Source organism: Nerophis ophidion, linkage group LG06 (genome assembly GCF_033978795.1).
Source record: "Nerophis ophidion isolate RoL-2023_Sa linkage group LG06, RoL_Noph_v1.0, whole genome shotgun sequence".
NCBI classification, from domain to species: Eukaryota; Metazoa; Chordata; class Actinopteri; order Syngnathiformes; family Syngnathidae; genus Nerophis; species Nerophis ophidion.
This window is the reverse complement of record NC_084616.1, coordinates 71,123,981-71,140,978: the sequence shown is the minus strand read 5'-3', so window position 1 is coordinate 71,140,978 and position 16,998 is coordinate 71,123,981. Positions and strand designations below refer to the sequence as shown.

Here is a 16,998-nt window from a genome sequence, read left to right as displayed (position 1 = left end):
AAGGGGCATTCATATAAGACTCACTGGCATCAAATCTTCATATTTAACTGCGGGCCGCGAGTCTGAGACCCCTGGTTAATACACAGCACAAAGCAAAAAAAACTCATTATAAATTTTTAAGAGTCTTGTGGCTCCCATTATTTCCTTTATTTTGTGAAACGGGTAAAAATGGCTCTTTGAGTGGTAAAGGTTGCCATCCCCTGCTCTAGCAGGTGACTTTTCAAATGATGCTACATATTAGCAGTAATGCTACTTTTTGTAGCAAAGCATGTGCCACATGCTTGACTTATTACGGTTGTCTGTTCGACATATTCCCACTTGAAGCCAGACCACCGCCAGACCACCGCCAGACGATGGACCCCCTGCTGTTTTTCTTGGGAATTAATTATTCCTTCATCCGCACCTTCCTTCTCTCGTATTGCCACTCGCACGGCTCTGCTAGCATCACAGCTAACGTTACTCATGCTGCTACCTCTCTGCTCCATGAGAGCGTATATGTATGTGACGTATGTAAGAAGTTGCGCTTGTCTGTGGGAAGGAGAGACAGGAAAGAGCGAGCAGAGCCTGCAGCGTAATGCCCGCAGCTAAAAGCAACTGCGAGAAAACGTATACTCGAATATCACGTTATCATTTTCTATATCGCACAAAGACAACCCCACGATATATATCGTGCATATCGATATATCGCCCAGTTCTACGTTATAGTGAGTTGTATTTTTCACAAGTGGGAAGACTGTTCCTGAAAATAATGCCTAAATTAAAGGCCTACTGAAACCCACTACTACCGACCACGCAGTCTGATAGTTTATATATCAATGATGAAATATTAACATTGCAACACATGCCAATACGGCCGGTTTAGTTTAATAAATTGCAATTTTAAATTTTGCGCGGAAGTATCATGCTAAAACGTCGCGGTATGATGACGCGTGACGTCACGCATTGTAGAGGACATTTTGTTCCAGCACCGTTCACAGCTATAAGTCGTCTCTTTTCATCGCATAATTCCACAGTATTCTGGACATCTGTGTTGCTGAATCTTTTGCAATTTGTTCAATGAAAAATGGGGACGTCAAAGAAGAAAGCTGTAGGTGGGAAGCGGTGTATTGCGGCCGCCTTTATCAACACAAACACAGCCGGTGTTTCATTGTTTACATTCCCGAAAGATGATGGTGAAGCTTTACTAGAGCGGTCAAGCGAACACGGTTGGATTGGACCACAAACACAAAGTACAGTGTATTATGCAGCGATCATTTCGAAAGATTGTGTTTTGAAGAGGGTCCCTTGCGAAGTCAAGTGGTCATCGCCACCACCTGTCGACTGGTGCTGAAGAAAGGTGCTGGGCCGACCTTCAAGTTGTACAGGTACGACCATAAAATCTCACTGAAACACTAGTAACAAAATAAGCAGATAAGGAATTTTCCAGAATTATCCTAGTAAATGTGTCTAGTAACATCTGAATCGCTCCCCCTTCCCTCGCCTTTTTTTTCTTTTTTTTGTAGTCCTTCACTCTCACTTTCCTCATCCACAAATCTTTCATCCTCGCTCAAATTAATGGGGAACTCGTCGCTTTCTGGGTCCGAATCTCTATTGCTGTTGGTGGCCACGATTGTAAACAATGTTCCCATCCTCACCTATGGTCATGAGCTTTGGGTCATGACCGAAAGGATAAGATCACGGGTACAAGCGGCCAAATGAGTTTCCTCCGCCGGGTGGCGGGGCTCTCCCTTAGAGATAGGGTGAGAAGCTCTGCCATCCGGGAGGAACTCAAAGTAAAGCCGCTGCTCCTTCACATCGAGAGGAGCCAGATGAGGTGGTTCGGGCATCTGGTCAGGATGCCACCCGAACGCCTCCCTAGGGAGGTGTTTAGGGCACGTCCAACCGGTAGGAGGCCACGGGGAAGACCCAGGACACGTTGGGAAGACTATGTCTCCCGGCTGGCCTGGGAACGCCTCGGGATCCCCCGGGAAGAGCTAGACGAAGTGGCTGGGGAAAGGGAAGGCTGGGCTTCCCTGCTTAGGCTGCTGCCCCCGTGACTCGACCTCGGATAAGCGGAAGATGATGGATGGTGAGGATGTGAGGAGCTCCACAACCCGTGACATCACGCGCACATCGTCTGCTACTTCGGTGCAGGCAAGGCTTTTTTTTTATTAGCGACCAAAAGTTGCGAACTTAATCGTGGATGTTCTCTACTAAATCCTTTCAGCAAAAATAGGGCAATATCACGAAATGATCAATTATGACACATAGAATGGACCTGCTATCTCCGTTTAAATAAGAAAATATAATTTCAGTAAGCCTTTAAGGCACTTCCTGTTGGCGTGGTCTTCAGACGAGCCAACTTCACTTTGGGGCTAAGTGACCAGAAGCATTAGCCAGCAAAAGTCTTTCCTGTTCTCACATCCTCCATGTGGGCAGCAGCAACCATGAAGCTTGGTGTCATCAAAATATGTTGCCCACCAAGTCTAGCGGACTATTTTGGTGCTGCAGCAAATGAGAGGCCGAGATGAGCAGAGGCAGCAGAGGGAGGGACAACGTGGTCAATGTGCAGACAGTGGTTTTTCAACATACACTGTATATACCACATCTGTCATTTCAGCTTCAGCTTAATATTATGCTCTCATTGTGTCTGCCGCTGTGGGAGTCCTCGCAGATAAGATACAAGTCACACTAAACGAGCCTCCAGTCACCTTCCACATGTGCCGGCGAGCCACAGAAAGTCCCTCGCTTTTTCCCTGGTCGTGTTGGACGGCAAACTTGTCCAAGCGCCGTTTCGCCGGGGCTTTTCCCACCATTTCCCGCTGTTGTCCTTGGCGGACGTGTACCTTTCTCCACTCGGCAAAGAAAACAGAAAGCGGAGCCAGCGAGCAACAAGGAGCTGCTGTTGCAGGTTGTCTTTTGAATGATGTCAATTATGGAGAAAGATCATGTATGAGATCATGTTCACGCTCAGGTCCAAAACAAAGGTCTACTCATTTGTAGTTAGTCACATATTAATGGTGTAATCTTTATTGGCAGCTTGTGGAATGTCAGTAAATGGCAAACTATAGACAAAGCAAAGAGTGTTTTCTGTAAATTTATAATACAAGGCAAGTCTTTTTTTATCTGAGAGCTACTTTTGCAAAATAATAAAGGCGGAGAGCTACTAATTTTTGTAACATTCATTTTCATCGCATATTTCAACCCAGACAAATGTATTAAGTTTTGTCAGAACATGAACAAAATGTAGCCATTCAAAAGTTAAAATAACAAGACAATTTTATTTAGCATTGTCTTGAATTTGAGTACAGTATACAATTATTTATCATGTACCGTATTATGAATGCTGTATATACAATGATATAAATGTGTGTGTGTGTGTGTGTGTGTGTGTGTGTGTGTGTATGTACACATATATATATATATATATATATATATATATATATATATATATATATATATATATATATATATATATATATATATATCCATCCATCCATCCATTTTCTACCGCGTATTCCCTTCCGGGGTCGCGGGGGGCGCTGGCGCCTATCTCAGCTACAATCGGGCGGAAGGCAGGGTACACCCTGGACAAGTCGCCACCTCATCGCAGGGCCAACACAGATAGACAGACAACATTCACACTCACATTCAAACGCTAGGGCCAATTTAGTGTTGCCAATCAACCTATCCCCAGGTGCATGTTTTTGGAAGTGGGAGGAAGCCGGAGTACCCGGAGGGAACCCACGCATTCACGGGGAGAACATGCAAACTCCACACAGAAAGATCCCGAAATATGTATATATATATATATATATATAAATATATATATACACACACACATACCGGTCGCGGAGGGTGGGGGGGCTATATAAGTAAAAATGTATATATATATATATATATATATATATATATATATATACATACTGTACAGGCCAAAAGTTTGGACACACCTTCTCATTCAATGCGTTTTCTTTATTTTCAATCTGTCAATCAATGTTTATTTACATAGCCCTAAATCACAAGTGTCTCAAAGGGCTGCATAAGCCACAACGACATCCTCGGTTAAGAACCCACATAAGGGCAAGGAAAAATTCACAAGCCAGTGGGATGTCAATGTGAATGACTATGAGAAACCTTGGAGAGGACCGCAGAGGAATATTTTCATAACTATTTACATTGTAGATTGTCACTGAAGGCATCAAAACTGGAGTTATGTACTTAACAAAAAAGTTGAAATAACTAAAAACATGTTTTATATTCAAAGCAGCCACCCTTTTGTTCTGATTACTGCCTTGCACGCTCTTGCAATTCTCTCGATGAGCTTTAAGAGGTACTCACCTGAAATGGCTTTCACTTCACAGGTGTCATAGTGTTGATGCCTCCATTGACAATCGACAATGTAAATAGTTATGAAAATTAAGAAAACACATTGAAATGAGAAGGTATGTCCAAACTTGTGGCCTGTACTGTATGTATAGATCTATATATATATAGACATACATACAGTACATACATACATACGCACGCACACACACACATACAACACAAAGCGCTTCAATACTATTTCCACATTCACATACTGATGGCAAATATATATATATATATATATATATATATATATATATATATATATATATATATATATATATATATATATATATATATATATATATATATATATATATATATATATATATATATACATATATATATATATATACATATACATATATATACATATACATATATATACATATACATATATATATATATATATATATATATATATATATGTATATATGTATATGTCTATATGTATATATATGTATATGTATATGTATATATGTATATATACTGTATTGTACTTTTTTATCTGATCAAAAGGGTAAAAAAAGAAAATATCTAACTTTTATGTCCTATTTGTGTTGCTTTTTCAATTCAAACAGCTTTACTAATCCCTCAAGGGGTAATTAATCATATCTGTGTGGTCATTACATGTGATTTGAAAAACTACACCTGTATGAAAAAATAATACATTTTAATATGTTCTTTTCGAGCAGTGGTGCTCCCCCCTGCTGGCCATGATCTATAGTGACATAGAATGTGTGTCCTTAATCAACTGCCACATGAAGTCATATTCTTGTACAACTTTCTTTGAAATAGTTTAGTTTGAATCCTCTGGCCTGTCACTGGAAATAACAGGTATACATCCAACGAAGGAGCACATTTGCTTTGGTATCGGCACAAGACTTGGGCTAAAAATGATCGGTTGGGTTGAAAGCAATTGTTTTTGCGGTTTTTGACAGTTGTTATTTTGTTTCAACTGCTGCTGGCAAACTGAAACTTGTGGTTCCAAAAGGGAAATAAACAGCCTGCTGCAAAGTCTTTCAATAACAGTGTTGACACTGAGCGAAAAATGGGATCAAACAGTGAGTTACCACGACTTGGTGCTCTGTTTGTTGACCTAGCCCTCCGCACACATAGGCCCTAGAAATCATCTCACTTGCCTAATTTACATGCCCAATAAAATATGTAGTCGTTTCCTCCAGGAACTTGAGTATATGTATGTGTTTTGGTAACTGCAGAAACATGCATAATGTGTAGGAATAAATAGGCAAGGCAAGTTTATTTATAGAGCACAATTCGTACACAAGGCAATTCAAAGTGCTTTACAGAAAATTAAAAGAAGGCAAATGCAATCACAAATACAACGAAATACAATCAAAAACATTTAGAACTAATCAAAATTATAATCAATCAAAAGGTGTCGATAAAATACTTTCAGTTTTCATATGCACATTTAAACAAAAGTATTTTAACCAGGATTTGAACATTGCCAACGTTGAGGACCATCTCACATATTCAGGATGTCATGTCTTGTGATCGTGTTCTGTTAAGTTATGTTCTGTTTGTTTTTGAATCCATTAGTTCCTGGTTTGTTTTAGTTTCCATGACAACTCATTAGTTTCACCTGCCTCATTTGTTTGAACTCAAGCACCTGTTGTTAATCATGTCACTATTTAAGCCTGTCATTTTCTGTTGGTCGTTCTGGTGTCATCACTCTTTCATGATTAGTTCATGAGTAAGGAACAAAAGCAATTTCTTTGTCCATGCTGCCATACTCACGTCACCGCAAGTAAGTTTCTGTTTATTAATGCCACAGTTAGTGTCTTTTGTTTCTTACCCATAGTTTACGTTAAAGTGTTAGTTTTGTTTCTTTAGCCAAGGTTTGCCTCTGAGCGCTTTTTATTTGTACTTTTTTTAGTCACAATTGAGTCATGTATTTACCTTCACGCCATGTCCCGTCACCTTCCTTTGCGATCCGGGAAAACAAAACCCACCACAGTCCACGTCTTGACCCAGGGAGACTGTATTCCAGATTTTAGGCGCATAAAATTGAAACGCAGTCACACCATGTCTGGTCCTGACTCTAGGCACCAGCTGGAGACCACTGCCCGAGATTCTCAGAGATCAACATGGTTTATATGGCTCTAACTTGTCAGAGATGTACTTTGGAACAAGACATCGAAAATACTTGTACTCAGGGAAAGCTGTTTTAAAGTCTATTAACTGAGCAATGGGAAGTCAGTGCAGTGACCTAAGCACTGGACTAATACGGTCATATTTCCTGGTTCTAGTTAGGACTCAAGCAGCAGCATTGTGGATGTGCTGCAGCTGCTTTACAGTTTGTTTAGAGAGCACAGTGAGAAGGCCATTACAATAGTCCAAACTTACTGTCGTGGTTTGTTCAGCCCTTTGAGACACTTGTGATTTAGTGCTATATAAATAAACATTGATTGATTGATACTGGAGACAAAGGCATGGATTAGTCTTTCTAAGTCGGATTTAGACATTATTCCTCTTATTTTGGCAATGTTTTCAAGAGGTAAAAAGATGCTAATGTCATTGATCTGATGTGGCTGTTAAAGTTCAAGTCTGAGTTCATTATCACGCCTAGATTTCTAACCTGATTATTAGGTTTCAGGTAAAGGGGCTCACAGTGACCAATGATAGTTTCTGTCTGCTTCTTTGGGGCAAAGACACACAATACAGTAAGCTCTGCTCCTACCTACAGTATTTTTCAGATCGTAAGTCGCTCCGGAGTATACATCGCACCGGCCGAAAATGCATACTAAAGAAGGAAAAAAACATATATACGTCGCACTGGAGTATAAGTTGCATTTTTGGGGGGAATTTATATGATAAAACCCAACACCAAGAATAGACATTTGAAAGGCAATTTAAAATAAATAAAGAATAGAGAACAACAGGCTGAATAAGTGTACGTTATATGAGGCATAAATAACCAACTGAGAAGGTGCCTGGTATGTTAACGTAACATATTATGGTAAGAGTCATTCAAATAACTATAACATATAGAACATGCTATACGTTTACCAAACAATCTGTCACTCCTAATCGATAAATCCGATGAAATCTTCTTCCTCGATGTCGCTTCTAAACAACTCTGCCAACTCCAAAGGTATGCGCCGCTTCCTCTTGTCGTTTTCTGCTGCATATTTCACTACATCCAGCTTGTAATCTGCAGTACATGATTTCCTTTTTGGTGCTATTTTTGTTCAGCCCTTCTCAGTTTTTATAAGTTACCGCCAACGATGCATTTTAATAGCTACGGCAGTCGCGTATAGCATATAGCAGATAGCATTCCATGACCCACAATGCACTTCTGCCATGACCCTCTCCCGCCCAATTCTTATTGGTTGACGTGTATGATGATTGCTGACATTTTCTTGGTCTCTTCCGCGAATGAGATAAATAATAATATTTGATATTGTGTAATCTGCAGTACATGATTTCCTTTTCGGTGACATTTTTCTTCAGCTCTTCTCAGTTTTTATAAGTTACCGCTACGATGAAATTATCTATTTTAGTAGCAACGGCAGTAGCATGTAGCAGTTAGCATTCCATGGCCCACAATGCACTTCTGCCATGACCCTACCCTACCGAATTCTTATTTGTTGACGTGTGTGTGACGATTGCTGACATTTTCTTGGTCTCTTCCGCGAATGAGATAAATAATAATATTTGATATTGTGTAATCTGCAGTACATGATTTCCTTTTCGGTGACATTTTTCTTCAGCCCTTCTCAGTTTTTATAAGTTACCGCTACGATGAAATTATCTATTTTAGTAGCAACGGCAGTAGTATATAGCAGTTAGCATTCCATGACCCACAATGCACTTCTGCCATGACCCTCCCCCGCCAAATTCTTATTGGTTGACGTGTGTGTGATGATTGCTGACGTTTTTTTCGTCTCTTCCGCGAATGAGCTAAATAATATTATTTGGTATTTTACGGTAATGTGTTAACAATTTCACACATAAGTCGCTCCGGAGTATATGTCGCTACCCCCGGCCAAACTATGAAAAACTTGCGACTTACAGTCCGAAAAATACGGTACTCCTCTTCCGGTAAGGTGAATCGTGCAAACATTTAAGCACATTGGAAATAAACCAAACCATTTACGCATGGTCTTTAAAGTTTCATGATGTCACTTGTGAAAAATGGGAATATAATTTTTATAAGCCATATTTCCAAAGTTAGTTAGAAACAAACTGCACATCTTGACACTCCAAAGGGACCACAAGCACAAAAAAAACTGCCTGGCTTTAGTTCCCCCCTCTTTTTGTAGCTTTTCATTAGGGCTCCTGCACAGAATCCAAGGAGCAACCACAAGAGCTGCTGTCAAATCATGTTGTTTCTAAGCTGGCAGTATTGACACTGGAGCGCGGTGTGAGGCGGCCAACAAGCAAGGACGATGGTTCACCAGGGAGAGGTTAAGAAAATGTTGTCATCATTTTCATGCACCACGTTGTAGGTTTCCCACAGTGACAAAAGCTGTTTCGGGATGCTATTCGAGCTTTGATCTTTGTGGATTGCGAAGAAATCACTCCTGTATAATATGGAAATAATCAGGGTAAAAAAACTAGAGAATTTAAATGTACAAACCCTGTTTCCGTATGAGTTGGGAAATTGTGTTAGATGTAAATATAAACGGAATACAATGATTTGCAAATCATTTTCAACCCATATTCAGTTGAATATGCTACAAAAACAAATTTGATGTTCAAACTGATAAACATTTTTTGTGTTGTTGCAAATAATCATTAACTTTTGAATTTGATGCCAGCAACATGTGACAAAGAAGTTGGGAAAGGTGGCAATAAATACTGATAAAGTTGAGAAATGCTCATCAAACAGTTATTTGGAACATCCCACAGGTGTGCAGGCTAATCGGGAACAGGTGGGTGCCATGATTGGGTATAAAAACAGCTTCCCAAAAAATGCCCAGTCTTTCACAAGAAAGGATGGGCCGAGGTACACCCCTTTGTCCACAACCGCTTGAGCAAATAGTCAAACAGTTTAAGAACAACGTTTCTCAAAGTGCAATTCCAAGAAATTTAGGGATTTCAACATCTACGGTCCATAATATCATCAAAAGGTTCAGAAAATCTGGAGAAATCACTCCACGTAAGCGGCATGGCCGGAAACCAACATTGAATGACCGTGACTTTCGATCCCTCAGACGGCACTGTATCAAAAACCGACATCAATGTCGAAAGGATATCACCACATGGGCTCAGAAACACTTCAGACAACCACTGTCACTAAATACAGTTTGTCGCTACATCTGTAAGTGCAAGTTAAAGCTCTACTATGCAAAGCGAGAGCCATTTATCAACGTTGCAAATCACTGTATTCTGTTTATATTTACATCCAACACAATTTCCCAATTCATATGGAAACGGGGTTTGTAATATTTTCAAAAACTAAGGCTGTCAAAGTTAACGTTATAAAAAATGTGTTAACTATGACTTAATTTAACGACACTCCATTTTTTGGTGCACAATTCACATGCTTGATGGTCAGACAGTACGTTGCGTGGGAAAATGTATCTGCGTTTAGTTAGTGTAGAGCAGGGGTCGGCAACCCGCGGCTCCGGAGCCGCATGCGGCTCAGCTGCACAATGGCCGACCCCCCAGATTGTTGCGGGGAGTTTCCGCAATTCAATGCCTCCCAAGGACATCACCCGGAGTCAACGTTCTCCAATTTTCACTCGGACTACAATATTAAGGGCGTGCCGTGATGATATTACTCTTAACGTCCTCTTGAACGTCATCGCGCCCGCCATTCACGGAATGCTATTTGCGTGCCGACCGGACACATGCATTTCGCTGCTTCCATCGGTACATGTATGAGATTGCAAGGCATACTGGGTGACACAGAGTACTCTGACGGTTGTGATATAAACAACTTTAACACTCCTACTAATATGCGCCAAATTGTGAACCCACACAAAAGAAGAATGACAAACACTTTTCGGGAGAAAATCCTCACAGTAACACAACATAAACGCAACACAACAAATACCCGGAATCCTTTGCATCCATGAGTCTTCCTGACTATGTTATACACCCCGTGAGCACCAAACCCCCCCCTCGCCCCCTCCCTGCGTGGTTGAGGTGGGCGGGGTTTGGTGTTCGGGCGGTATATAACATAGTCATGATGTGTCATGGATGCAAAGGATTCTGGGTATTTGTTGTGTTGCGTTTATGTTGTGTTACTGTGAGGATTTTCTCCCGAAATGTGTTTGTCATTCTTCTTTTGTGTGGGTTCACAATGTGGCGCATATTAGTAGGAGTGTTAAAGTTGTTTATATCACAACCGTCAGTGTACTCTGTCACCCAGTATGACTTCCAGTCTTACGCGTGCATCTGCGGAAGCCTCTCACATGTTTTTGGATTGGCAAGCAGTTTGTACATGTTGTAGAAGGTGTTTAGGGCTATGGCTTCATAGCATGCCCTTATTCTTGTCATCTGGGTGACCACCAGCAGATATTGGCGAGAATAGTTGCGGCTCCCATTGTCTTCCTCATTTGGTGAAACGGGTCGAAATGGCTCTCTGAGTGGTAAAGGTTCCCGACCCCTGGTGTAGAGTCACAAGCAGAAAAGAACAGCGAGCATAAATGGACAAACAAAAGGGTGCAGTATGGAAAACCCAAGGTCGAAAGCCAAGACAAGTCGTTCAAAAGATGATTTTTATCCGTGATTTCCGTCAGCCATCATCGCTGGAGTTAATGTCTGATTGGAGCGCTTACTTTCAGAGAGGTGGCGCTTCACTTCTGTGTTTTGATTACAGTTTTACATTGGTAACATAAAATGTAAATTTTTACTGCAACTGGTTTAGTAAGATGGGATGAAAGCTCAGCAGAAATGTAAGATAGGAAGCCGGAAGTCAAAGGGTACCATATGTATCCATCAAAACATGTTGAGATACCGCTTCTCATACCAATCACACTTATGGCTTAAAAATAAAAGTTCAGTCACACTCATTGCAATCAGGCTTTGTCAGAGCTGTGTTGTAATGTAATCTGTGATATTTCTGCCTAAATACATGTGGGTAAGTAAGTCAGTTGAGGACTATGAGGGAATTTTATGGTAGCCCTCAAATAGTGTAAATTATTTTGTAATATGTTTTGATTGATAGTCTTCAATTACAGAATTTTAGAAAGGCTGAATATTACACTTTATTGATAAATAGAAAAGGTGAACAAGGGTTAGGGAGGAGACCCCTCCCCAAGTGGAGGAGTTTAAGTACTTCTTGTTGACGAGTGAGGGAAGAGGGGATCGTGAGGTCGACAGGCGGATCGGTGCGGCATATCAATCCGTCGTAGCGAAGAAAGAGTTGGGCAAAGCTCTTAATTTACTGGTCAATCCACGTCCCTATCCTCACCTACGGTCATGAGCTTTGGGTTATGACCGAAAGGACAAGAACACGGGTATGAGCGGCCGAATGGAGTTACCTCTGTCGGGTGGCGGGACTTTCCCCTAGAGATAGAAGCTCTGTCATTCGTGAGAAGCTCAGAGTAATGCCGCTGCTTCTTCACATCAAGAGGAGCCAGAGGTTTGACCCCGAATCCCCCCCTAAGGAGGTGTTTAAGGCACGTCCAAATGGTGGGAGACCTCAGGGAAGACCCAGGACACATTGTAGAGATTATGTCTCCCAGCTGGCCTTGGGATTCCCCCGAGAAGACCTGGACGGAAGTAGCTGGGGAGAGGGAAGTCTGGCTTCTCTGCTTAAGCTGGCGGCCCTGTGACCCCACTTTGTCAAGTGGAAGAAGATGGATGAATGAATGGTTAAGACATTGTCATGCGGAGATATGAATACCATTAACTTGGACAGCATGTAATGTACAGAATATCATAAGCATTTATTTAAGTATAAATATCAATCAAACAATGATAACATTCCAAATGTTGTCTAATATTACTGCGCTGACTGACTGGTACCTAAACATATAAGTGTAGCTCCTCTCCTCTGAATGCAAGTGCTCATACAACAGGAATTGAAATTCCGTCGAGGATACACCAACGCACTGCAGGTAATTTTTTTTAATGTGATTAAAAACGCGTTTATGCCCATTTTGTGTTTGGGCTGTTTATGAACAGATAATGTTGAATACACATATTATTAAAGCAGACACATTGTCCAGTTATAGTTTTAAAAACTTGAAAATGATCTGTCTATGGTATATTTGTTTATCCATCCATCCATCCATCCATCCATCTTCTTCCACTTATCCAAGGTCAGAAATAAAAACTAATAGACATAATCCTCCCAGGGTTTCCCACACATTCATTTATTTGTGGCGGCCCGCCACGAAAGAATTACGGCCGGCACAAATAAAAAAAAGTATATTAGATTAGATTAAATTAGATTAGATAGTACTTTATTTATTCCGTCAGGAGAGTTCCTTCAGGAAAAAAATAGTTTTCAGTACAATCCCATTCAAGTTTAGACAAACATTACAGGGAGACAGAACAGGATCGCTGACGGGTCTGCCGGCTTCCAGCGCCCCTTACAAAAAAGATGAGATAAAGGTAAACAAGGGGGGGGGGATGGGAGAAAAAAATAGAAGATTAAAATAAAATAAAATAAAAATCGGTCTTAGTCTGGGCCCTGGAGAGGGGGTGCAGACTGAGACCAAGGGAAAAAAACAACAACTCATAGCCATGGTACACAGCCCTCTTTCATGTGTGTAAGAGGGAAACATCAAACATCAAAGAACACAGAGGACTTTAAAGACATTAAAGCAGCAGATACAAGCAGACACTTCTACATACAGCTATGAATAAAAAGTAAAAGAAACATATGCACTGTGGTGGCCTCTGCGGTGTTCCACGCCATCGTCCGCTGGGGTGGAGGGAGCACGGCCAGAGACAGGAGCAGACCCAACAAAGCAACCGAGACAGCCGACTCCACTCTCGGCCAGTGTCCAGTCCGCATGGATGAGCGAGGACACGTCCAAGGCGACTGAGGTGTCCGACACCCGCTCACCCAGCCATATATATATATATATATATATATATATATATATATATTTTTTTTTTCAGCTTTTGACTCGTTCGACCGCTCATAAAAGCAATGGGACTCTGTCTGTGAATGGAGCTTGTAGTTACATATTATGTAAATATTATATAAATATGTACATAAAGTGTTGTAATTATATTCCAACTCCGCGTTCTTCTTGGTCATCGCCGCCGCCGCTGTCATTTCTATATTATTTATTTCGCTAACTGCTTCTTTGCTATCACTTTTACAATCATATTTGTACATATCGTATGTGCTGATGTTGTTCTATTGTTGTTGTTGTTGTTATTGTTCTGTTTGCTGTTGTTGTTTTTGTCTCTCTGTCTAATCCCCCTCTTATCCCCACAATTTCCCCCTCTGTCTTCCTTTTTTTCTCTTTCCATCCCCTCCTGCTCCGGCCCGGCTGCACCAAATGATAATATAATAACATTTAATAAAGTCATATTAAAATAAGGCAACAAGAGAAGTATCCTACACTTCTCTTTTGTAAAGTAAATCTGAACAGCCGATATGGGCATCTACATCAACTATATGATTTGCCTAAGAAGCTGGACAGGACAAAAAAATACAAAATAAATAAATTAATTTGGAGGGAAATGAGTGTCTCCATGGTGACAGCCAATATTAGACGCAACATTCCATTTAAATAGAACAGTCTGCACAACTTTTACACTCATCAATTGCACACACAGTCTTAGTAGATCACAAGCATCACGCCCATGCAATTTTATAGTTTGCACACGCTATTTAGCATATGCTATTTAAGATATTAGTGGATCGGGCCCATAATGTATCCCAAATGTTCCACATGTATTGTCAGATTCTTAAAAGGTCCCCTATTCAAGTTCCAATTTTCAAGTTGCAGGTTGTCATGATGTCATGAAAAATAACTTTTTTTTCTTTGTTTTGCTGTGTAGAAAAATAAGGCTTCTTTACACATCTTAAATTCCAGCATTAAGGCTAGATTTTAGCCAACACACATTTGCATTGTCGATTGTCACTGAATTGATTGATTGATTGATTGATACTTTTATTAGTAGATTTCCCAGTACAGTACATATTCCGTACAATTGACCACTAAATGGTAACATCCGAATAAGTTTTTCAACTTGTTTAAGTCGGGGTCCACGTTAATCAATTCATGGCATCAAAACTATGAATGAACACATGTGGAGTTATGTACTTAACAAAAAAAAAAGGTGAAATAACTGAAAACACGTTTTACATTGTAGTTTCTTCAAAATAGCCACCCTTTGCTCTGATTACTGCTTTGCTTGCACACTCTTGGCATTCTCTCGATGAGCTTCAAGCACACCTGTGAAGTGAAAAGCATTTCAGGTGACTACCTCTTCAAGCTCATGGAGAGAATGCCAAGAGTGTGCAAAACGGGTATCAGAGCATAGGGTGGCTATTTTGAAGATAAAACATGTTTTCAGTTATTTCACCTTTTTTTGTTAAGTACATAACTCCACATGTGTTCATTCATAGTTTTGATAGTTAAAAGAGAAGGTGTGTCCAAAATGTTGGCCTGTGCTGTATATTATATGTTTTTTTGAAAAATATCAATTGGGATGAATAAAATTTGCGATTCGAATGTACAACCTGTTTTTTGTGCACCCCTTATAAGCTCCCGCTGAGTTAATTCTTCTGGTCCAACAGGGGACGGTGTGGCGCGGTTGGTAGAGTGGCCGTAGGGTTCATGGTTCGATCCCCACCTGCTACCAACCACGTGACGTCCGTTGTGTCTTTGGGCAAGATACTTCACCCTTGCTCTTGATGGGTCTTGGTTAGGTGAGTACCTTGAAGGTAGAAAAGCGCTGTACCAGTATAACCCATTTAACAGAGCTCTTTGTGACGCATGACCACTTGCGTCTTATTTGGAATAAGCGTGGCACAAAAAGACAAAGAAAAATCAAAAGCAGAGGGTAAATCCTTTGATACTCCTAAAGGAAGTCTAGTGAGGTATGGTGCGGCCTTGCATGAAGTCATATAGCACTCTATGTTTGTACAAATTACAGGAAAGGGATGTGGAAAATGCATAAAATGTTTCGCCTTCAGGGAACAGGAATGCTTCTTCCTCAATGTTTATGGCTTCCACATGACTGTGATCATGCTGACATGAATTATTGCATCAAGAGATGCTCAGACTCTTCCCAACTTTGATGGACAGTAGTAGTTGGTGCAACCGTTTTATTTTTATTTTTTTCCATTATAGTTGTTAGATTACAGTTCGTGCGTTTGCGAGGTTTATTCACAGAAAGTTCCTGCTATTAATTTTGATGGATTTCCTTTTGGTATTTTATCTTCCGCCTTAATCATAACTGCATTTAATCACATATCTACAGGATTTTCTTGGTTTCTTGGATCCAAGCTTCATTAAATCTATTTAAAATTTTGGGTTGATTACTTTTTAAGCAGCCCCCTTGATTAGTTTAGGTTAATTTCCTAACGAGTATATTTAACATGATTTCATTGACTTTCCGTCTTATATTTAGACTGTAGTCAACAGATTATTGCACATTATACAATTACAGTTTGGCCTTCTGTCCACAAGGGGTCAGTCTAATTCCAAACATCTCCATGCCATTATAAACACTGCATTGGTGGTTTGTTTATGCGCTTTTAATGTACTGGTATGTTAAAAGCTGTTTTAAATAGTTATACAAGACAGATTTAACTGCCATGTGCAAAGGTGGGGTGTTTAATCATATATATATATATATATATATATATATATTCTCATTAAATACAAAACATAGTTAAAAAAATCCGACAATATAATTTCAGATAAAATCTGCATTAAATCATTTGCAAATTTGACTACAAAGTAAAAGGTTTATTGTCTTATATTATATTAAAATTGGTATAATTTATATAGAAAACATAACCATGAGGTGGTTGAGATTATTTAACATAAAATACATGTATTTATTTTTTATTTTTTTTAGAGTGAAAAAAGTTTTAGATAGACACTGTAAAAGTAGTCTAGATCAGTGGTTCTCAACCTTTGTTCAGTGATGTACCCCCTGTGAACATTTTTTTAATTCAAGTACCCCTTAATCAGAGCAAAGCGTTTTTGGTTGAAAAAAAGAGATAAAGAAGTAAAATACAGCACTATGTCATCAGTTTCTGATTTATTAAATTGTATAACAGTGCAAAATATTGCTAATTTGTAGTGTTTTTTCTTGAACTATTTGGAAAAAAAGATATCAAAATAACTAAAAACTTGTTGAAAAATAAACAAATGATTCAATTATAAATAAAGATTTCTACACATAGAAGTAATCATCAACTTAAAGTGCCCTCTTTAGGGATTGTAATAGAGATCCATCTGGATTCATGAACTTAATTCTAAACATTTCTTCACAAAATTTTTAACATCAATATTTATGGAACATGTCTACAAAAAAATCTAGCTGTCAACACTGAATATTGCACTGTTGCATTTCTTATCACAGTTTATGAACTTACATTCATATTTTGTTGAAGTATTCTTCAATACATATATTTATAAATTATTTTTTAATTGTTGCTATTTCTATTTTTAGAATATTTAAAAAAAAAAACTCACATACCCCTTGGCATACCTTCAAGTACCCGCAGGAGAACGCGTACCCCCATTT

At 39.6% G+C, this 16,998-nt stretch overlaps 1 protein-coding gene across 3 annotated transcripts in view; it reads left to right on the top strand.

The window, feature by feature from the left end:
• clcnk (chloride channel K) overlaps nucleotides 1–16,998 on the top strand; it is a 142,517-nt gene that overhangs the window by 19,380 nt on the left and 106,139 nt on the right. For all 3 annotated transcript variants that reach the window (XM_061904778.1, XM_061904777.1, XM_061904776.1), the window contains one exon: nucleotides 15,035–15,166. The gene's annotated coding sequence lies outside the window, so the exon portion shown is untranslated. The remainder of the gene's footprint in view (nucleotides 1–15,034; nucleotides 15,167–16,998) is intronic.